This window comes from Odocoileus virginianus, chromosome 3 (genome assembly GCF_023699985.2).
Source record: "Odocoileus virginianus isolate 20LAN1187 ecotype Illinois chromosome 3, Ovbor_1.2, whole genome shotgun sequence".
In the NCBI taxonomy this organism is placed as follows: domain Eukaryota; kingdom Metazoa; phylum Chordata; class Mammalia; order Artiodactyla; family Cervidae; genus Odocoileus; species Odocoileus virginianus.
Genome location: NC_069676.1, coordinates 730,794 through 755,433, shown reverse-complemented (window position 1 = coordinate 755,433; position 24,640 = coordinate 730,794). Strand labels below are relative to the sequence as shown.

At 41.1% G+C, this 24,640-nt stretch overlaps 1 protein-coding gene across 3 annotated transcripts in view; it reads right to left on the bottom strand.

Annotated features, from left to right (window-relative positions):
- Positions 1-24,600, bottom strand: part of RASGEF1C (RasGEF domain family member 1C) — a 104,917-nt gene extending 80,317 nt beyond the window's left edge. For 2 of the 3 annotated variants that reach the window (XR_011485349.1, XM_070460530.1), the window contains exon 1: positions 24,219-24,306. The gene's annotated coding sequence lies outside the window, so the exon portion shown is untranslated. Of the gene's footprint in view, positions 1-24,218; positions 24,307-24,512 lie in introns of those variants that run through there. The other variant, XM_070460536.1, reaches the window with a different exon arrangement.
- Positions 24,601-24,640: the final 40 nt, after the last annotated feature.

Here is a 24,640-nt window from a genome sequence, read left to right as displayed (position 1 = left end):
ATCCCTGAGGGTCATCCCAGTGCACCAGTCCTGAGCACCCTGTCTCATGCATCAAACCTGGACTGGAGATCTATTTCACATATCATAATATACATGCTTCAATGCTATTCTCTCAAATCATCCCACCCTTGCCTTCTCCCACAGAGTCCAAAACTCTGTCTTTACATCTGTGGCTCTTTTGGTGTCTTGCATATAGGGTCATCGTTACTATCTTTCTAAATTCCATATATATGCATTAATATACTGTATTGGTGTTTTTCTTTCTTACTTTGTTCTGTATAATAGGCTCCAGTTTCATCTGCCTCATCTAGAACGGATTTAAATGCATTATTCTTAATAGCTGAGTAATATTCCATTGTGTATATGTACCACAGCTTTCTTACCCATTTGTCTGGCAATGGACATCTAGGTTGCTTCCATGTCTTGGCTATTGTAAACAGTGCTGCGATGAACATTGGGGTACACATGTCTCTTTCAATTCTGGTTTCCTTGGTGTATATGCCCAGAAGTGGGATTGCTGGGTCGTATGGCAGTTCTATTTCCAGTTTTTTAAGGAATCTCCACACTGTTCTCCATAGCGGCTGTACTAGTGTGCATTCCCACCAACAGTGTAAGAGGGTTCCCTTTTCTCCACACCCTCTCCAGCAGTTATTGTTTGTAGACTTGTGGATAGCAGCCATTCTGACCAGCGTGAGATGGTACCTCATTGTGGTTTTGATTTGCATTTCTCTGATAATGAGTGATGTTGAGCATCTTTTCATGTGTTTGTTAGCCATTTGTATGTCTTCTTTTGAGAAATATCTGTTTAGTTCTTTGGCCCATTTTTTGATTGGGTTGCTTATTTTTCTGGAATTGAGCTGCAGGAGTTGCTTGTATATTTTAGAGATTAATTCTTTGTCAGTTGTTTCATTTGCTATTATTTTCTCCCGTTCTGAAGGCTGTCTTTTCACCATGCTTACAGTTTCCTTCGTTGTGCAAAAGCTTTTAATTTTAATTAGGTCCCATTTGTTTTTCTACTTCCTATTTAGTGCTCACATTTCATTTAGTTTTCCAATTTCTCCATTTTTTCTTTTTTTTGATGTTCTTTTTCAAAATTTTATCAAGTGCAGTAGAAAAGCTTTTGTATACATATTTCCATACATAATATGTATAACATATATTTTAAGAAACTTGTGAATTTTTGCTCAACTAAAATAATTATGACATTTTGATTCCACTTGTTTGACTTAGGATGAATAGAATGCTAGATTTCTAATTTAAAAAAATAGATATGCACAAGCAACAAAGGTTTACTGGATAGCACAGGGAACTATAGTCAATATCTTGTAAAAACCTATAGTGGAAAATAATCTGAAAAATAACATATGTGTATATGTATAACTCAATCACCTGGCTGTGTACCTGAAACACTATAAGTCAACTATACCTTAATAAAATCTACATATTAAGAAAAAACTAAAATTAGATTCCAAATATGAGTGATACCATATGATATTTGTCTTTTTCTGTCTTACTTCACTTACTGATAACCTCTTGGTCCATGCACACTGCTGCAAATGGCATTACTTCATCCTTTTTATGGCTGGGTAATAATTCCACCGCATATATGTACCACATCTTCTTTATCCACTCCTCTGTTGATGGATATTTAGGTTCCTTCCTTGTCCTGGCCATTGTATAGTGCTGCAGTGAATAGTACGGTGCATGCATCTTTTCAGATTATGGTTTTCTCTGGATATGTGTCCAGGAGTGAGACTGCTAGATCATATGGTAGCTTTATTTTTAGCTTTTTAAGGAACCTCCACACTGTTCTCCATAGTGGTTGTACCAATTTACATTCCCACCAACAGTGTAGGATGGTTCCCTTTTCTCCACACCCTCTCCAGCATTTACTGTTTGTACTTTTTTTTGATGATGGTCATTCTGACCGGTCTACAAGGAGATGAAACCTAATTGTAGTTTTGATTTGCATTTCTCTAATAATTAATGATGTTGAGTATCTTTTTCATGTGCTTTTTGGCCATCTGTATGACAACATTGGAGAAATGTCTGTTTAGATCTTCTGCCCATTTTTGATTGTTTTTTTTGTGCTTTGACATGGAGCTGCATGAGTTGTTTGTATAGTTTGGAGATTAATCCCTTGTTGGTTGCTTAATTTGAAAATATTTTGTCACATATTTTCATTTTATTTATGGTTTCCTTTGCTGTGTAGAAGCTTTTAAGTTTAATTAGGTTCCATTTGTTTATTTTTATTTTCATTACTTTAGGAATTAGAGCCAAAAAAATCTTGGTGTGATTTATGTTAGGGAGTGCTCTGCCTGTAATTTCCTCTAAGAGCTTTACAGTATCTGGCCTTACTAGGCTTACCAAAATGGCATTTAATCCATCTTGAGCTTAGTTTTGTGTATGGTGTTAGAGACTGTTCTAATTTCATTCATTTACATGTAGCTGTCCAGTTTTCCCAACCAGCATGTGAAAAGGTGCTTAACATTATTAGGCATTAGGGAAATACAAATCAAAACCACAATGAGATACCACTTCACATCGACAAAGATGGCCATAATCAACAACATGGAAAGTAGTAAGTGTTAGCAAGGATGTGAAGAAACTGGAACCCTTGTTCATTGCTACTGGGGTTGTAAAATGGTCAGCTGCTATGGAAAACAATTTGGTGCTTCCTCAGTAAGTTAACCACAGAACTACTATATGAAAAAACAGTTCTATTCCTAGTTATACACCTAAAAGGACTGAAAACAGGTACTCAAAACAAATACTTGAATTCATGTACTTGAAAAACAAGTACATGAATGATCATAGCAGAATTATTCACAATGGTCAAAAGGTGTTAACAACCTAAAAATCCATAAACAAGCTAAAGATGAATGGATAAATAATTGTGATACATATGTACAATGGAATATTATTAATCCCTAAAAGCAATGAAGTACTGACACATGCTACAACACGGGTGAGCCTCAGGAAGTTTAGAGACCAGATGCAAAAGGTCGCATACTACAGAAGCTTTCTTTTGTTTATGTGAAATGTCCAGAATGGGTGCACCTGCACAGCTGGACATGGATTAGCGCTGCTAGGGGCCAGAGGATGGCAGGGTTGGGAGCGGCTGCTTAAGGGGTTGGGGTTATATTTTGGGGTGATAAAAATGTTTTGCAACTAGACAGAGGTTGTGGTTACACAACCTTAGTAATTTGCCATATTAGCAGACTAGAAAAGAAAAACCATGTGATCGTCTCAAGGATGCCAAAAAATATTTGATAAAATTCAAAAGCCATTCCTTATTAAAACAAACAAATAAGCAAACAAAAAGTGCTCAGCCATCTAGGAAGAGAAAGGAAGTTTCCCAACTTGATAGAGGGCATCTATGAGAAACTTACAGCTCATATCATATCAAATGGTTAAAAACTGATGTGTTTTCATTAACAAATTGAAAGATAAAAACCATATGATTATCTCAATAGATGCAGAAAAAGCCTTTGACAAAATTCAACATCCATTTATGATTAAAACTCTTCAGAAAGCAGGAATAGAAGGAACATACCTCAACATAATAAAAGCTATATATGACAAACCCACAGCAAGCATCACCCTCACTGGTGAAAAATTGAAAGCATTTCCCCTGAAATCAGGAACAAGACAAGGGTGCCCACTCTCACCACTACTATTCAACATAGTTTTGGAAGTGTTGGCCACAGCAATCAGGGCAGAAAAAGAAGTAAAAGGAATCCAGATAGGAAAAGAAGAAGTGAAACTCTCTCTGTTTGCAGATGACATGATCCTCTACATAGAAAACCCTAAAGACTCTATCAGAAAATTACTAGAGCTAATCAATGAATACAGTAAAGTTGCAGGATATAAAATTAACACACAGAAATCTCTTGCATTCCTATACACTAACAATGAGAAAACAGAAAGAGAAATTAAGGAAACGATACCATTCACCATTGCAACAAAAAGAATAAAATACTTAGGAGTATATCTACCTAAAGAAACAAAAGACCTATACATAGAAAACTATAAAACACTGATGAAAGAAATCAAAGAGGACACAAACAGATGGAGAAATATACCGTGTTCATGGATTGGAAGAATCAATATTGTCAAAATGGCTATACTACCCAAAGCAATCTATAGATTCAATGCAATCCCTATCAAGCTACCAACGGTATTTTTCACAGAACTAGAACAAATAATTTCACAATTTGTATGGAAATACAAAAAACCTCGAACAGCCAAAGTAATCTTGAGAAAGAAGAATGGAAAAAAAAAAGAAAAAAAAAAAGAAGAATGGAACTGGAGGAATCAACCTGCCTGACTTCAGACTATACTACAAAGCCACAGTCACCAAGACAGTATGGTACTGGCACAAAGACAGAAATATAGATCAATGGAACAGAATAGAAAGCCCAGAGATAAATCCACGAACCTATGGACACCTCATCTTCGAGAAAGGAGGCAAGGATATACAATGGAAAAAAGACAACCTCTAACAAGTGGTGCTGGGAAAACTGGTCAACCACCTGTAAAAGAATGAAACTAGAACACTTTCTAACACCATACACAAAAATAAACTCAAGATGGATTAAAGATCTAAATGTAAGACCAGAAACTATAAAACTCCTAGAGGAGAACATAGGCAAAACACTCTGCGACATAAATCACAGCAGGATCCTCTATGACCCACCTCCCAGAATATTAGAAACAAAAGCAAAAATAAACAAATGGGACCTAATGAAACTTAAAAGCTTTTGCACAACAAAGGAAACTATAAGCAAGGTGAAAAGACAGCCCTCAGATTGGGAGAAAATAATAGCAAACGAAGCAACAGACAAAGGATTAATCTCAAAAATATACAAGCAACTCCTCCAGCTCAACTCCAGAAAAATAAATGACCCAATCAAAAAATGGGCCAAAGAACTAAACAGACATTTCTCCAAGGAAGACATACAGATGGCTAAGAAACACATGAAAAGATGCTCAACATCACTCATTATCAGAGAAACGTAAATCAAAACCACAATGAGGTACCATTATACGCCAGTCAGGATGGCTGCTATCCAAAAGTCTACAAGCAATAAATGCTGGAGAGGGTGTGGAGAAAAGGGAACCCTCTTACACTGTTGGTGGGAATGCAAACTAGTACAGCCACTATGGAAAACAGTGTGGAGATTTCTTAAAAAACTGGAAATAGAACTGTCATATGACCCAGCAATCCCACTTCTGGGCATACACACCGAGGAATCCAGATCTGAAAGAGACACGTGCACCCCAATGTTCATCGCAGCACTGTTTATAATAGCCAGGACATGGAAGCACCTAGATGCCCATCAGCAGACAAATGGATAAGGAAGCTGTGGTACATATACACCATGGAATATTACTCAGCCATTAAAAAGAATTCATTTGAATCAGTTCTAATGAGATGGATGAAACTGGAGCCCATTATACAGAGTCAAGTAAGCCAGAAAGATAAAGACCAATACAGTATACTAACACATATATATGGACTTTAGAAAGATGGCAATGATAACCCTACATGCAAAACAGAAAAAGAGACTCAGATGTATAGAACAGACTTGTGGACTCTGGGAGAAGGCGAGGGTGGGATGTTTCAGGAGAACAGCATCAAAACATGTATATTATCTAGGGTGAAACAGATCACCAGCCCAGGTTGGATGCATGAGACAAGCGCTTGGGCCTGGTGCACTGGGAAGACCCAGAGGGATCGGGTGGAGAGGGAGGTGGGAGGGGGGACCGGGATGGGGAATACATGTAAATCCATGGCTAATTCATTTCAATGTATGACAAAAACCACTGCAATGTTGTAAAGTAATTAGCCTCCAACTAATAAAAATAAATGGAAAAAAAAAAAGACCATTACAGTATACTAACACATATACATGGAATTTAGAAAGATCGTAACAATAACCCTATATGCAAAACAGAAAAAGAGACTCAGATGTACAGAACAGACTTGTGGACTCTGTGGGAGAAGGCGAGGGTGGGATGTTTCAAGAGAACAGTATTGAAACATGTATATTATCTAGGGTGAAACAGATCACCAGCCCAGGTTGGATGCATGAGACAAGTGCTCGGGCCTGGCGCACTGGGAAGACCCAGAGGGATCGGGTGGAGAGGGAGGTGGGAGGGGGGACCGGGATGGGGAATACATGTAAATCCATGGCTAATTCATTTCAATGTATGACAAAAACCACTGCAATGTTGTAAAGTTAATTAGCCTCCAACTAATAAAAATAAATGAAAAAAAAAACTGATGTGTTTCTTTTAAGATCAGGAAAGGCAAGAATGCCCACTCTTATTAATTCTATTCAACACTGTACTGGAAGTTTCACTAGTGTAATGGGGTAAGATGAAATAAAAGGCAACTATAAAGTTTCTAGAAGAAAACATGGGAGAAAAATCTTTGTAACCTTGGGTTAGATAAAAATCTCTTAAAAACCAAAATGTAACTGAAAAGAAAAAATTGATAAAGTGGACTTCCATCAAAAGTAAAAGCTTCTGTTCCTCAAGAGACACTTTGAACAAATGACAGTCATGTAACAAGAGGAAAATTTATAAATCACTTACTGATAAAGAACTTGTATCCAGAATGTATGAGGAACTCTCAGAAAGTAATAAGAAAACAAACTTGAGTTTTAAATATGCAAAGTATTTGAACAGACATTTTATCACAGAAGAGAAGACCACGGATGGCAAACAGGCATAAGAAAAGATATCCAAATAATTAGCCATTAGGGAATGAAAACTGAAACTACCATGAGATCCCAATCTACATGTATTAGAACAGATAAAATGAAAAACCTGACATACCAAATGTAACAAGGATGTCAAGTGAGTTGAATTTCCATACATTGAGTGCGAATCCTAGAGGGCAGCTTGAAGTGGTCTACCACACAAATGAGCTGTGAAATATCAACAGGAATTCTGCTCACCAATGAGAAGGAAAAAACTACAGATACACATGGCAACATGGATATACTTTAAAATACTTCTGCAGAGTAAAAGCAGCCAGATGGATATTCTGATTGTAGTGATGGTTTTACGAGTGTTTACATGTGCCATGGCTATCATGTCCATTATGTTGTTGCTACTGTTCAGTCACTAAGTCGTGTCCAGCTCTTTGCGACCCCATGGTCTGTAGCACGCCAGGCTCCTCTGTCCTCCACTACCTCTCGGAGTTTGCTCAAATTCATGTCCACTGAGTCAGTGATGCTATCTAACCATCTCATCCTCTGCTGCCCTCTTCTCCTTTTGCTTTCAGTCTTGCCCAGTATCTGAATCTTTTCCAACGTGTTGGCTCTTTGCATCAGGTGGCCAAAGCATCCGTCTCTAATGAATATTCAGGGTTGGTTTCCTTTAGGACTGACTGATTTGACCTCCTTGCTGTCCAAGGGACTCTCAAGAGTCTTCTCTAATACCACAGTTCGAAAGAATCAATTCTCTGGCGCTCAGTCTTCTTTATGGATCAACTCTCACATCCATACATCACTACTGGAAAAACCATAGCTTTGACTATATGGACCTTTGTTGGTAAAGTGATATCTCTGCTTTTTTCTTTTTTAAAAAATAAGCTGTCTATGTTTGTCATAGCTTTCCTTCCAAGAAGCAAGTGCCTTTTAATTTCATGGCTGCAGTCACTGTCTGCAGTGATTTTTGATCCCAAGAAAATAAAATCTTGTTCCCTTTTTATTCGCCATGAAGTGATATGGCCAGATGTCATGATCTTAATTTTTTTAATGTTGAGTTTCAAGCCAGTTTTTTCACTCTCTTCTTTCACCCTCATCAAGAGACTCTTTAGTTTGTCTTCACTTGCTGCCATTAGAGTGACATCATGTCCATATCTGAGGTTGTTGCTATATTTGCCAGCAATCTTGATTCCAGTTTGTGAGTCTTCTAATTGGCATTTCGCATGATGAACCCTGCATGTAGGTTAAACAAGCAGAGCAATAGTATACAGCCTTGTCATACTCCTTCCCCAATTCTGAACCAGTCAGTTGTTCCATGTTCCATTCCAACTATTGCTTCTTGACTCACAAACAGGTTTCTCATGAGACAGGTAAAGGTTAGTTATACAGATGTTTAAAAAAAGAAGCTTATAAAATCTGATATTTGATACAGTTATTGGAAAACATTTATTAATAAGTTTTCAAATGCAATTTTTATGAAATTCAAATACATATTAGTTACCTATGATGACACAATATTCAAACTGAGACATGCTATAAGCACAAATGCACATCTGATTTTAAAGATCATGCGAAAAAGGGATGTAAAACATACCATTGGTGATTTTATATTGATTACATATTAGAATGATAATATCTTGGCTATGTTTGGTTAAATAAGGTGTTAAATCACTGATCTTAAATTCACCATTTTTAATGTGGCTACAAGAAAATTTCAGATTATTCACAGAGCTCCATGATATTTCTACTGGACAGTGCTGCTCTAGCTCAAACTGCTCAGTTAGGCAAATACGGGGGGTAGAAAAAAACAAGTTCATTGACAATAGAAAGAGACAAGCAAACACCAAAAAGAGATGTTCTATTCATCACTGGGGACTGGAATGCAAAAGTAGGAAGTCAAGAGATACTTGGAATAATAGGCAAGTTTGGCCTTGGAGAACAAAATGGAGCAGGGCAAAGGCTAACTGAATTCTGCCAAGAGAATGCACTGGTCATAGCAATTACCCATTTTCAACAACACAAGAGACAATTTTACAAATGGACATCACCAAATGGCCAATACTGAAATCAAACTGGTTACATTCTTTGTAGGCAAAGATAGAGAAGCTGTATACATTCCGCAAAAAGAAGAACCTGGAATGACTGTGGTTCAGATCATTACCTTCTCACAGCAAAATTCAGGCTTAAACTAAAGAAAGCAGGGGAAACCATTAGGCCAGCCAGATATGACTTAAATCAAATCTCCTATGAATATGCATTGGAGGTAATGAATAGATTCAAGGTTTCTGTAAACACACTGTAAACAGAATGCCTGCAGAACTATGGATGGAGGTCCCCAGTATTGTACAGGAAGCAGTGAACAAAACTATCCCAAAGAAAAAGAAAAGCAAAAAGGCAAAGGAGGAGGCCTTACAAATAGCTAAAGAAAGAAGAGAAGCAAAAATCAAGGGAGAAAGGGACAGGTATATCAAATAAACGCAGATTTCCAAAGAACAGCACGGAGAGACAAGCAGCCTTCTTCAATGAATAGTGTATAAAACTGGAAGAAAAAACAGAAGGGGAAAGACTAGAAGTCTCTTCAGGAAAACTGGAGATATCAAGGGAATATTTTGCACAAAGATGGGCAAAATAAAGGACAGAAATGGTACAGACCTAGTAGATGCTGAAGAGATCAAGAAGAGATGGAAAGAATACACAGAAGAACTGTACAAAAAAGATCTAAATGAACCAGGTAACTACAATGGTGTGGTCAGTCACCCAGAGCCAGACATTCTGAAGCGTGAAGTCAAATGGGCCTTAGGAAGCGCTGCTGTTAATAAAACTAGTGGATGAGACAGAATTCCAGTAGAGCTATTCAAAATCCTAAAGAAGGATGCCATCAAGGTGTTGCATTCACTATGTCAGCAAATCTGGAAGACCCAGCAGTGCCCATAGGACTGGAAAAGGTCAATCCTCATCCCAATTCCCAAGAAGGACAGTACTAAAGAATGTGCTAACCATCGAACAATTGCACTCATATTCCATACTAGTAAGGTCATGCTTAAAATCTTGCATGCTAGGCTTCAGCATTATGTGAACCAAGAACTTCCAGACGTCCAAGCTGGGTTTAGAAAAGGAAGACGAACCAGAGATCAAATTGCCAACATTCGCCGGATCATAGAGAAAGCTAGGGAATGCAGAAAAACATCTACCTATGTTTCATCAACTATGCAAAAGCCTTTGTGTGGATCATAATAAGCTGTGGAAAGCTCTTAAAGAGATGGGAATACCAGACCATCTTACCTGTCTCCTGAGAAACCTGTATGCAGTTAGAACCGTATATGGAACAACTGACTGGTTCAAGATTGAGAAAGGAGTAGGACTGGTCTGTCTGCTATCACCCTGTTTGTTTAATCTACATACCAAGCACATCATGAGAAATGCTGAGCTGGATGAGTTACAAGCGGGAATCAAGACAGGCAGGAGAAACATCAACAACCTCAGATATGAGGATGATACCAGTTAAACGGCAGAAAGTAAAGAGGAACTAAAGAGCCTCTTGATGAGGGTAAAGGAGGAGAGTGAAAGAGATGGCTTAAAACTAAGTACTAAAAAAACTAAGATCATGGCATCCGGCCCCATTACTTCATGGCAAGTAGAAGGGGAAAAGGTGGAAGCAGTGACAGATTTCCTTTTCTTGGGCTCTAAAATCACTGCAGATAGTGACTGCAGCCATGAAATCAGATGTCTGCTTCTTGGTAGAAAAGCTATAACAAACCCAGACAGTGTGTTGAAAAGCAGAGACACTCTGCTGATGAAGGTCCGTATAGTCAAGACTACGATCTTCCCAGTGGTCAGGTATGGCTGTGAGAACTGGGCCATAAAGAAGGCAGAGCGCTAAAGAATTGATGCCTTTGAACTGTGGTGCTGGAGAAGATTCCTGAGAGTTCCTTGGACTGCAAAATCAAACCAGTCAATCTTAAGGGGAATACTCTTTGGAAGAACCAATGCTGAAGCTGAAACTCCAGTATTCTGGTTATCTAATATGAACAGCTGACTCATTAAGTCCCTGATGTTGGGAAAGATTGAGGGCAGAAGGAGAAGAGGATGTCAGATGATAAGATAGCTGGATGGCATCACCGATGCAATGGACATGAACTTGGCAAACTCTGGGAGATGGTGAGGGACAGAGAGGCCTGGTGTGCTGCAGTCCATGGGGTCCCAAATAGTCAGACATGAGTGGATAACTGAACAACAGCAACAACAACAAAGGGTTATAAAAATCAATGCAATGTGTGAAACTTGCTAGGATTCTGATTTGAACAAATGAACTATTAAAAATTTTTGAAGTAATTAGGTATCTGATTATGGAGTGGCTATTAGACAATAATCAGAAATTGTTATTAATTTCATTACGTGTACCAATGGCATGCTGCTTATACATAAAATCCCTATCAGATGCATATCATAGTCACGACAGGGGAACTGATAGGGTGTCTTGCATTTGCTTTAAATATCTAATAGGATGGAAGTATAGATAAAGGAAGATGGGCTGTGAGCTAACAGTGTAGGAGCTAGGGGAGGAATGCATGCAATTCATGTTCATCCTATTCTTTACATGTTTTGAGAATTTCCATAAGAAAAACATTTTACTACAGAGCTACAGTAATCAAAACAGTATGTTTGTTACTGGCGCAAAAAAATATATATAGATCAGTGGAACAGGAAAGAAAGCCTAGAGTTAAACCCACCAACCTATAGTCACCTAGATTAGGTAATCTATGACAAAGGAGGCAAGAACATCAATGGAGAAAAGACAGTTTCCTTAATAAGTGGTGCTGGGAGAACTGGATAGTTACATATAAAAGAATAAAATTAGAACAGTTTTCCACATCATACATAAAAATAGACTCAAAATGGACTAAAGACCTAAATGTAAGGCCAGACACTGTAAAATTCTAAGAGGAAAACATAAGCAGAATATTGTTTGGCATAAACTGCAGCAAGATTTTTTTTGGATCCATCTCCTAGAGTAATGAAAATAAAACAAAAATAAACAAATAGGACATAATTAAAATTAAAAGCTTTTGCACAGCAACATTAAAAGCCAACCCTCAGAGTGGGAGAAAATATTTGCAAATGAAGCAACCCACAGGATCAATATCCAAAACACAGCTCATGCAGCTCATTATAAAAAAGACAAACAACCCAGTCAAAAAATGAGTAGAAGATCTAAATCGTCATTTCTCCAAAGACAACATACAAATGGCCAACAAACACATGAAGAGATGCTCAGCATCATTAATCATTAGAGAAATGGAAATCAAAACTATAATGAGGTGTCATCTCATTGTAGACCAGTCAGAATGACCGTCATCAAAAAAACGTACAAACAATAATTGCAAGAGGGTGCAGAGAAAAGGGAATCCTCCTATACTGTTGGTGGGAATGTAAATTGGTGCAGCCACTATGGACAGCAATACGGACGTTCCTTTAAAAAGGTAAAAACAGAGCTACCATATTACTGGATCACAGAACTCTCACTCCTGGATACATATCCAGAGAAAACCATAATTTGAAAAGATACATACATGCAAATGTTCACTGCAGAACTACAGCCAGGCCATGGAAGCAGCCTAAAGGTCCACCCATGGAGAAATGGGTAAAGAACATGCGGTACATAATGGAGTATCACTCAGTCATAAGAAGAATGAAATGATGGCACGTGCAGCAACAGGGATGGATCTAGAGATGGTCATGCTGAGTGAAGTAAGTCAGACAGAGGAAGACAGGCACCATATCACTTATATACGGAATATCTAAGAAAAGGGTACAAATGAACTTGCCTACAAAACACAGAGTTACAGATGCAGAAAACAAATGTACCAGGGCGTTAAGGGGAGTAGGGATAAACTAGGAGACTGGAACTGCCACAGACACACTACTATACATAAGACAGATCACTAATCAGGATCCACTCTATAGCACAGGGAACACTATGTAACACTCTGTAAAGGCCTATACAGAAAAAGAGTCTACAAAAGGAAACATGAGTGTGCATTCATATACATATAATATATACATATGTAACTGGATTTTATATATATATATATGATTCACGTTGCTGAACACCTGAAACTAACACAACACTGTGAATCAACTATACTCCAATAAAATTTTTTTAATAAAAGGAAAATCTGTGACGTCCTCCCTGAAAGTCCCAGGAGGCCCAGGTGCCATGTGACCTTGGGCTGCCCTCCCTGTCTGAGCCAAGGATGAAAATGGCCACAGGTAGGAATGAGGGGCTTCCTCATCATTCAGTGAGGGCAATACCACTGATCACGTTTATCGTATGCAATGTGCATCTGTCAATGACTGCTCATGAAATTGGTTACACACAGTGTGATATCTAATTTGTTCCTTCTTCTTGCACTCACTATTTGCAAAATATAAGCACTTTTTCCCTGTCAAACATTTCAGAATTGCAACATGCAGACCCTTAAAGTCCCTTTCATCATCCAAAGTGCTAACAGAATTTGGCTGCATTTACACAGAAACATCTGTTTTCAAACCACAAGCCACTGGGGGCCTGCAATTCATATTAGGGGAGCAGCTGTCACACACACTGTCATTTCAGGATCCTTAACCCTTTCCACAATTCCTCTTGCACATGTTCACACAGTCAAGTGTGCAATATTTTACTCTTAAGAGGTTTGTCAAAACAACCGGTTGTCAGAACTCCTGAGCTGGGGAGACATTTCCACCGTTAAGCGTGAAGGAACTGGAAACTTCAACCATTTTCACCAAAATATGTTACAAATGGATTGCACCTCCCAGCCAGGCCTCTAGATTGTGGATGACCTTCTCTGAGAATCAGAGCCAGGCACATACCACGGTCCGCCTGCCCAGGCGGTGTCGAGGTGTGTGAGTGTGCAGGGTGACCTGCCCTGCCCCTCAGAGACTGGGGTCCTTCCTCCTGACTCCTCTGACTGGTTCTCCAGTGTCCTCCGTCTGCTCAGACTCACAGGGAAAATGCGCAATGGCTGGTTCAGACGGCTGAGAGCCCTCCTGAGCTGTGCTCCCAGCCTTGTGCAGGAAGGCAATGACGAGGCTGACTCAGCATCTGTCCTCAAGCGGCTCACAGCCAAGGTGCAGAGAGCCAGCACTGAGCTCCCAGGGTCTCTCGTGCCAGGGGCCTTGACTCTTGCTTTCTTCCCCTCCTACCCGCCAGCCACATTTTGCCTGACTCCTGTTCGACCTTCCAGAGGCGTGGAGGCATAGCCTCTGCCAGGCCTCTCTTGAGTTAACCCTGACTATGGTCCTCTCTCACCCATGCATGATCTTGAGGACACTGCTGCCCTGCAGCAGTGTCTGCTGCAGACCAGTACCCTGGTGATCACCTGGTCTGATTAACTTCAGTTCAGTTCAGTCGCTCAGTCGTGTCCGACTCTTTGAGATCTCATGAGTCGCAGCACGCCAGGCCTCCCTGTCCGTCACCAACTCCAGGAGTTTACTCAAACTCATGCCCATCGAGTCAGTGATGCCATCCAGCCATCTCATCCTCTGTCGTCCCCTTCTCCTCCTGCTCCCAATCCCCTCCCAGCATCAGGGTCTTTTCCAATGAGTCAACTCTTCGCATCAGGTGGCCAAAGTACTGGGGTTTCAGCTTCAGCATCAGTCCCTTCCAATGAACACCCAGGACTGATCTCCTTTAGGATGGACTGGTTGGATCTCCTTGCAGTCCAAAGGCCTCTCAAGAGTCTTCTCCAACACCACAGTTCAAAAGCATCAAATTTTCGGCACTAAGCTTTCTTCACAGTCCAACTCTCACATCCACACATGACCACTGGAAAAACGATAGCCTTGACTGATTAACTTAGTGGTCTCCAAAGTGGGAATTGTGTCCTCACAGAGTGAGATGTCCCCAGAGTACAGACCAACATGAAAAGCATGGGATGAAAATATGAGAACTCCACTTAACATTTTAGCATTCATTTAAAGTGACATTGGAATGGAACGGTTGCTACATAAGAAGATTATCTGTAACATATAAGTTAGGAACTATGTTAATAAATCAGATGCTTGGAGGCCCTCCACCAAGTTGGGTGGCAGAATGTTATCAATCTTTACCTCACCTGGGCCTTCCTCCCAATCTACCCAACTTTCATCATTCCTACTATTTGGAATTTTTAAAAAAGTATCAAACTCATACAACTTAACAGCAAAAACCAATCATTAAAAAAAAACAAACAATCTGACTTTAAAATGGGCAGGTATACCTATGGCTGATTCATGTTGCTGTATGGCAGAAACCAACACTACACTATAAAGCAATTATCTTCCAATTATAAATAAATAAATTTTTTAAAAAGTAAAAAAAATGGGCTGAATATCTGAATATATATTTTTCTAAAGAAGACATACAGATGGTCAACAGTTACATGAAAAGATGCTGAACACTGCTAAATATCAGGGAAATGCAAATCAAATTAACAATAAGATATCACCCCACAACTGTTAGAGTGGCTATTATATATATATATATACACACATATATATATATGAATAAGAAATAACAAGTTGGTGAGGAGGTGGAGAAAATGGAATGCTTGTGCACTACTGGTAGGAATGTGAATTGGTACAGTCACTTTAAAAAACAGCATGGAGTTTCCTTAAAAAAAGAGAAAAATAGGAGCTTCCAGTTCAAGATGGCAGAGTAGAAGGACGTGTGCTCATTTTCTCCTGCAAGAGAACCAAAACTGCAACTAGCATTGACAGGAGAACAATGGAACCCACCAAAAAAGATATCTTACATCCAAAGGAAAAGAAGCTGCAACAAGATGGTAGGAGGGGCACGAACATGATAAAATCAAATTGCATACCTGCCAGGTGGGTAACCCACAATCTGGAGAATAATAATGCTGAAAAAGTTCTCCCACTGTTGTGAGGGTTCCAAGCCTCATGTCAGGCTTCCCAGCCTGGGGATCTGACACAGGGACTGGGAATCCCCATGGCATCTGCCTTTGAAGACCAGCAGGATTTGATTGCAGGACTCCCATGGGACTGGGGAAACAGACTCCACTGTCGCAGGGCACAAACAAAACCGTGTGCACTCCAAGACCCAGGGGAAAGGAGCGGTGAGCCCACAGGACACTGAGCCAGACCGGCCTGCTGCTGTTGGAGGGTTTCCTGTGCAGGCGTGGGTCAGCAGCGGCTCATCGTGGGGACAAGGGCATTGGCGGCAGCAGTCCTGGAAGACGCCCTTAGTGTAAGTCCTCTCAGAGGTCACCATTAACCCTACTTACAGCCCACAGACTCCAGGGCTGGGTCACCTCAGGCCAAACAACTAACAGGGAGGGAGCACAACCCCACCCATCAGTGGATAACTGCATTCAAGTTTTACTGGGCAGGGCCCTGCCCACCAGAGCAAGACCCAGTTTTTCCCACCACCAGTCCCTCCCATCAGGAAGGGTACACAAGCCTCTTAGCCTCCTCCACCAAGACAGCAGACAGAAGAAGCAGGAAGAACCACAACCCCTCAGAGGTGAGAACCAAACCACATTACAGAAAGTTAACCAGGGTGGAAAAGCAGAGGGTTTGCCCCAGACGAAGGGGCTAGGTAAAACCCTGCAAAAACAACTAGATGAAGTGGAGATAGGCAACCTTCCAGAAAACGAATTCAGAAAAATAACAGTGAAGATGATTCAGGATCTCAGAAAAAGAATGGAGGCAAAGGTTGAGAAGATGCAAAAAATTTTTACCAAACACCAGAAGAACTAAAGAACAAACAGAAATGAAAAATACACTGGAAGGAATCAATAGCAGAATAACTGAGGCAGAAGAACAGATAAGTGACCTGGAGGACAGAATGGTGGAAATCATTGCTGCAGAACAGAGTATAGAAAGAAGAATGGAATAAAATGCGAATAGCCTAAAAGACCTCTGGGACATTAAGGGCACCAACATTTGCATTATAGGCATCCCTGAAGGAGAAGACAGAGAGAAAGGACCTGAGAAAATATTTGAAGAGAGAAGAGCTGAGAACTTCCCTAACATGGGAAAGGAAATAGTCAACCAAGTCCAGGAAGTGCAGAGAGTCCCAGAAAGGATAAACTCAAGGAGGAACACAGAGAGACACAGAGTAATCAAACTGATGGAAATTAAAGATAAAGATAAAATATCAAAAGCAACAAGGGAAAAATGACATACAAGGGAACTCCTATCAGGTTATCAGCTGACTTCTCAACAGAAACTTTACAAGCCAGAGGGAATGGCACCATATATTTAAGGTGATGAAAGAGAAGAACCTACAACCAGGAATACTCTACCCAGCAAGACTCATTCAGATTTGATGGAGAGATCAAAAGCTTTCCAGAGAAGCAAAAATTTAAGAGAATTCAGCACCACCAAACCAGCTTTACAATAAATGCTAAAGGAACTTCTCTAGGCAGGAAACAAAGAGAAGGAAAAGACCTACTTAAAATAAACCTCAAACAATTAAGAAAATGTTAATAGGATTATACATATTATAACCACCTTAACTGTAAATGGATCAAATGCACCAATCAAAGGTAAGACTGGCATTTTCACTTACCACATCACTCTATTCAATCCCTCAGATTTTATCTAATTATTTCATATTATTAGTTTAATCACGCTTCCATTATGGCTTGCAATTCTAATTATCTGTTATTTTTTGTCTTGGTTGTGAAAACTGATAAACATCTTTTACTATTGTGATTATGTAATCAAGATTGCTGGGAGAAATATCAATAACCTCAGATATGCAGATGACACCACCCTTATGGCAGAAAGCGAAGAGGAACTAAAGAGCCTCTTGATGAAAGTGAAAAAGGAGAGTGAAAAAGCTGGCTTAAAACTTAACATCCAGAAAACTAAGATCATGGCATTTGGTCCCACCATGTCATAGCAAATAGACGGGGAAACAATGGAAACAGTGACAGACTTTATTTTTTTGAGCTCCAAAATCACTGCAGATGGTGACTGCAGCCATAAAATTAAAAGACGCTTGCTCCTTGGAAGTAAAGCTAAGACCAGCCTAGATAGCATATTAAAAAGCAGAGACATCACTTTGCTGACAAAGGTCTGTATAGTGAAAGCTATGGTTTTTCCAGTAGTCACGTATGGATGTGAGAGTTTGACCATAAAAAGCTGAAGGCCGAAGAATTGATGCTTTTGAACTGTGGTGTTAGAGAAGACTCTTGAGACTCCCTTGGACTGCAAGGAGATCAAACCAGTCAATTGTAAAGGAAATCAGCCTGAATTATTCATCGGAAGGACTGATGCTGAAGCTGAAGCTTTAATACTTTGGCCACCTGATGGGAAGAACTGACTCATTGGAAAAGACTCTGATGCTGGGAAAGATTGAAGGCAGGAGAAGGGGATGACAGAGGATGAGATGGTTGGATGGCATCACCGACTCAACGGACATGAGTTTGAGCAAGCTGCAGGAGCTGGTGATGGACAGGGAAGCCTGGTGTGCTGCAGCTCATGAGGCTGCAAAGAGTTGGACACGACTGAGCAACTGAACTGAACTGACTGGAGCTTATATACAATCGTATCACTATTAATCAACAGAAAATAACAGAATTCTGTATCATCAAAACTACCATTTAACAGAAAAACCTGTAATCATTTTTTAAAATCCAGATGCATAACAGAGTTATCTTAGAATTTTCTGAAAAAATACAAATGCCAAGGTACCTCCAGATATGTTTCTAATGAGCAGCCATGTTTAAAAATAACAGATTATATGAGGATCTTTTACTTTTATCTAGTTTGTTTCTCCTTTTCTATTTCCTATTCAGTGCTCCCATTTCATTTAGTTTATGTTTTCCAATTTCTCTACGTCTTCTTTTTTGTTGTTCTTTCTTAAGCCTTTACCTAGTGGAAAAGGTTTTCTCTCTCTCTCATACACACACACACACACACACACACCACACATATATATTATACATACATATAGTATATATAATATATATATTTTAGAAAATTTATGAATTTTTGCCTAGCTAAAAAATTTATGACATTTTGATTCCATTTGTTTGACTTAGTATGTGTAGAATGCTAGATTTCTAACATATTCACTCAAAACTTTGATATAGTTCCATGCTTTTTAGCATCTAGTATTAGTGCTAAAAGTCTAGACAATTTATCTTAGTGATTAAAAATATTTGTGAATGAGGCTTGAAACTTCTAAACCAATTCAGAGAATATAAAGAAATACTAAGTTGTAAAAAAAAAAAAAACAGAAAACAACAACAGGAATTAGCAAGAGATACCTAAAATTCAGATTTTGTTCAAATTTCACAAAGTTTTATGCCACTGTCCATTATTCATTTTCATATCTTACTCAAGACTCCACTTTGTATTTAAATGCACTGAGTACCTTCAGCTGTGTGAAATAAACTATGGTAAACTCTCTTCTCATTTTCATTCTATTACAAATATTGTCTAATTTTTCTTGTTACGGCTTCTTAGAAACACACATAATTTAATTTCCAAATACATGGGATTTTGTTTAAAGTATCTTTAATATTAATTTCTTATTTCAATGCTTTATTCTCTGCAAACACCCTCTGTGTTTTTTTTCAGCCTAACTTATTGAGGCTTTTGACGCCTAACTTGAAGATCTCTCTTGGTAAATGTCACACTGCACTTAAAAACGTGTGGGTTATTTTCAAATATCTTCAATATTGATTTCTAGCATAATTCCATAGTGTTAAGAGTACAGACTCTGCATGATTTCAATATCTTTAGATCATGTAATTTTTGCACCTTGTTTTATTTTTATTTTTATTTTTTTTCCATTTATTTTTATTAGTTGGAGGCTAATTACTTTACATCATTACAGTAGTTTTTGTCATACATTGAAATGAATTAGCCATGGATTTACATGCACCTTGTTTTATGTCCCTGAATATGTTCTAGTGTTTCCTAATTTAGCATCTATGGGAACTTGAATAGAATTTGCATCATACTGTTGTGTGAGAATTGTATAAATCTTAATTATGTTGAAAAAAGAAATAAACAAAAAGATATAAGCCATGAAAAAAAGACATCATGGGGAAAAAAGTTTTCCCTATCATAATAGGAAAAAACGAGGTAAAATATTCATGAATAAACTTGACAAGGACCATGAAGAAAGCTTCAAAATGCTCCTGAAAGTGGTCTTGAACAAATAAAAAACTAAGGAATCCTCAATATAAAGGAAGACATTCCTTGTTTTTGGACAAGATGACTCAACTTCATAAAAACATCAGTTATCCTGAAGTTATACACAAAGTTAATGTGATCCTAACAAAAGACATCAGCAACATGTTACAATAGCCAGGAAAACCCTGAAATAAAAGCAGTGGAAGGAAGATTAGCCCTACCAGATATCAAAACATAATAAAGGGAATTGAGTTCAATCTCTTTCCTCTATTGCAGCAGTTGTGGATACAGTCTTCCTTGCTGTTCACACAGACACACACAGACACATACAGCGTAACTCCTAAACGTGGGACCGCACAGGAAGGGATAAAGCTCTGTGACAGGCTAGAAACAGGTCCAACTGCATTTGGATACTTAGTCTATGACACAAATGCATTTCAGATCACAAGACAAAAGATGGCCTTTAAAAAAAATGTTGGGGCAAACATTTGGAAAAAGATTAAATTGGATCTGTAAACTAAGCACAAAACCAAAAGACTATAGGAAACAGGTGAATTCCATTACAGTTGGGTTGAGTAAAGCCTTTCTAACTAGGATTCAAAATCTAGATGCAATAAATGAAAAGAACGACTAAATTAACAGTCTCAGAACAGAAGCTTTTAATGGTAAAACTCACTGTGAACAAGTAAAAAGAACCTTGGGAGAAACAGTCGCAATTTAACAAAGATAAAGCACTAATATCTCTAATATATATTTTAGACAAAATTTTAAATCCAAAGAAAAGAACACCCTCAAATCCAAAAGGAAATGGACAAAATATATGGACAGGCAATTTACAGAAAAAAGATGATCAAGTGACTCATGAACAAATGAAAAGCTGTCTAATTTCACTCATAATAATAGAAATGTAAATTAAAATGTATTGAAGCACTATTTACTGGCTCTCAGATCCATGAGATTGTGGGGGAAACAGACACTGTCACAACTTGCTGGTAGGAGTGGGAAATCTGGGGAGAGGGAAATCAAGAATAGTTAACAAAATAAATATTTACTTACTCTTCCTTCTTGGAATCAATAATATGCCTCCACAAATACAAGCAACCTATGTGCAAGGTTATCTATTATTCCATTATTTTTAATGGCAAAGGCTTGTAAAAAAAAAAAAAACCCAAACTGTCAATGAGTAAGATAGTTGAATAAGTACAGAACAGACTCAGAATGGAGTACGATGTGGGTCTACAAAGGAATCAGGAGAGTCTCTATGAACTAGTAACAAGATATTTCTAACTGAAAAAAGCAAGGCACAAAAAGGATGTATATATACTAACTTTTGTAATAATTTATAAGTGGTTTAACAAAAGAGACCCAGGAAGAATAAACCTGAAATTATTTCAAATACCATAGTATGGGGACAAGAAGAAAGAGACAGGAATGGGATTGAGACTGCAAATACAGCTTTTTTTTTTTTTTTAGTTTTGACCTTTGTATCATGTAAAACAAATGTTCAAAAATTAAATTATATCATAAAGGGGAAAAAAAACAAATTGTGTGCAACAAATGAAACTAATGGTATATCAAATTGATAACATATTTACATAGTGCTGACTTGACAGCCAAAGAAATCCTGAACTTGACCTGGTAGGGTTTGGTTGGTTTGGATGTAGTGATTCTGAAACTATTTTGACTATATTCTAGGGTTAAGCAAATTATTACTGAGAAATGGACTATTCCTGCCGTATCAGTAAACAAAGGATGTCACAGTCATCAGCAATTATGGCCAACACGGATGGTGAGCTGGTGAGCCCTGAGGGAACTCGGGAAAGAACAATACCTGCCATCAGCAGCCAGCAGACTGCAGTCACTCCCCACGGTGAGCCCGGAGGAAACTTGGGATTTGAAAACACAGGATACTAGCTGAGGAGCATATCAAAGGAATGATTTCAGTAAGCCCAGACTCTTGCATCTTCCCATACATAGAAAAGCGCTAGTTCCTTAACTTAAGATATCTGGTTTTCTTCAATTTACAGCAAACTTTTGACTTTAGACTATTTGCCCTCTGTTGCAAAACTTCTATATAACCTGGCTCCCCCTCTTGCCTCCTTGGAGCAGTTCTCTCAGAGTTACTTGAGATGCTGCCTCCTGGGCTTAAGTCCTGAATTTCCATCGAATAAAATATAACTCAACTTTTATATTGATATTTTTGGGGAACCAGGTTCTTACTGTAGGAGAAAGGAGATGAAACTATTAACTTTCAGTTTTAAAAAAGGAGTTCTCGGTTCAGTCCACTGAGGTGGTCTAGGGTCAATGACGCCACGGTAGCAACGAGCATTTCTAATGCTCAGAAACTGGTTTCTAACCCCCACCACAACCCCACTAAAAGACACCAAGACTTCTTGAGAAATGGCTGACTCTAGGCCTGGGTCAAAGTACAAGTCAGAGCTGGATTCGCTCAAAGACCTATGGGAACATATGGAAGGATGCAGAGATTGACCTGAACACCCAGCATCTCATCTCTACACATTCGGGGCAGGCACTCCTTCCCCTGCCAGGCACAGGGAGGTCTGAGATGGGCACCCAGAAGGATGCAGGAAGATGGGTAGGGCTTCAGACCAAACTGGTTCTCCCGTCCACCACCGCTAACAACCCCACCACCTGCAGAAGACCATGCCCTTCTTGAGCCCCTGGCTCTGCCAGGATGGCAGACTCCACATCTGGCAGCCAATAGGCTCTCCTTGAGAATCTCTGGCAGACTCCAACAGCCTCCTCCCTGTTCCCTCTCCTGCTCCTGATAGTCCTCTGCACTCACCTTAGGGACATCCTTTCCAAACTCGAAACCCTCCAGGGTCTGTCCATCGCACCTGGAGGGAAGGTCAAACTCCACAGCTCACAAAACTGGCTCTGTTTCAGCTCCTCCCTCCGCCCACCTGTGCCTGCTTCAGGGGCCTTGTACCCTTGGACCTTTTTTGTGGGAGTCACATCACAGTCGTGGTCAGTGGTCATGGCTCAGACACATCCTCTTTGACCAGGGTAAGCCTCTCCTCACCCCCTCCCCAGTCTTCACCCTAGTTACTCCGTTTTATTTTTTTTCCTACCACTTATCTCCTGCCATTACCTTGGCTTTTCTTTAGATGACTTATGCAGCTCCCCTCTCCCACATCTGCTTGTAAGCACTCCCAGGGCCAGCAGCAGACAGCACACAGGAGTTTAAGGAATGCAATGCTGCAGGCAAGTGAGGCAACAAACCCAGGGCTCTCCGGGTTACCTGGCACAGTGACTGGACTATGGCTTTTGGAACCAGTCCTACCATGGTTGAAACTCCAACTTTGCCACTTGATGGTCCTGAGACCTTGAAGAAGTCCTGTGACTGCTCTAAGCCTCAGTAACTTCAACTAAGACAGAGACACAGCACCTGCCCTGCAAGCTAATCTTCCCAGGACACTTCTCTGACTCCTGAGGCTCAGCAGAACACCTGCCTCAGAGAACCAGGAGACAGGGGCAAGGGACAAGGGGGTGACCCCTCCATACCCCAAGCTGGCTTGTCTGTCTTTTTAACATTGTTCCCCTGGAGCAAGGAGCCCGGGGCAGGAGCAGGAGCCTCCCCTGGCCTCTTCCCCTTCAGGCCTCCCAATCCCCACGTGGACACAGAGTGGAGCGGACTCCAGGTTCCCTGGCCCTGCCCACCATCACTAGTGAGGAACACACCCAGAACCCGAGGCTGACCCCACTGCCCCTGCAGGCTCTCTCGCATCGATCCTTTCCTCAATCCTAGCCCAGCTTTAGAGGTGACAACACCCTCTTCTCCCACAAGGCCCGTTGTCATCTTCACAAGCAGTCAGTTGCCAGGTCAGCCTTCCTGTTCCCATTTCACAGTCCGGGAAAACTGAGGTCTCGTGTTGGGTAGGCTTTGGGCCCAGGCTGGCTTTTCCTGCCGCTCGAGCAGCTGAGGAATCTTGCTCCTCGCGCCAAGCCGAGTGGCGGTGCACGCGCGGCAGAGTGAGTCACGAGCCCCGGCGGCCGCGGGTGCGCCCTCCGCCGGTCTCCTCCCGGCGCCCACCCCGCGCACGCACCGGCGCCCCGCAGCCCCTTCCGCCCCCCACCGTCCCTGCCGGGAAGGGCGCACACTTCGGCGAGCCGGGGCTCCCCGGCCCCGCCAGCCGGCCGGCCGGCCGCGCGCACTGTCACCCACGCGCGCCTGTGCGCAGGGTCAGCCCGCGAGTCCCCGCGCGGAGGCCCGGACACCTGCCGGCCCGCGGGCTCGCAGCCGCGCCTCTCCGCGTCGAGTCCCGCCGCCGCCGCCCCCGCCCGCAGCGCCGCGCCCCGCCCGGCCGCGCCCCGACTCACCGGCTACCGGCGCGCCCCGTGTCGGAGCTCGGCCCATGGGCAGAGCCCGCCGCTTCCGCTGAGCCGCGGCGCCGCGGACCCTGCCGGCCGCCCGCCGCCCGCCGCGCGCGGCCGGGGGCGCAGCCCGCCTCACTCCGGCGGCCGGCCCTAGAGCGGCGCGGCGCGGCGCCCCCTCGCGGCCGCACGGGGAAGGCTGGGCGCGCAGAGCTCCGGGTGCGGCTGCGAGGGACCTTGCCCTGGGGCTCCCTTCCCGCTCCCTCTGAGGCCACCCATCCCGGAGGCGTCCCCGCTCACCCGGCCTCTGCTCTGCTGCGGGCCTCGGGATCAAGGCCGTAAGTCCAGCCCTGGATTCAGGACCCTCCGCCGTGACTCGCCTCCCACCCGCTGGAGGTGGGACCCGCTACGGGCGTCAGATGCCACCC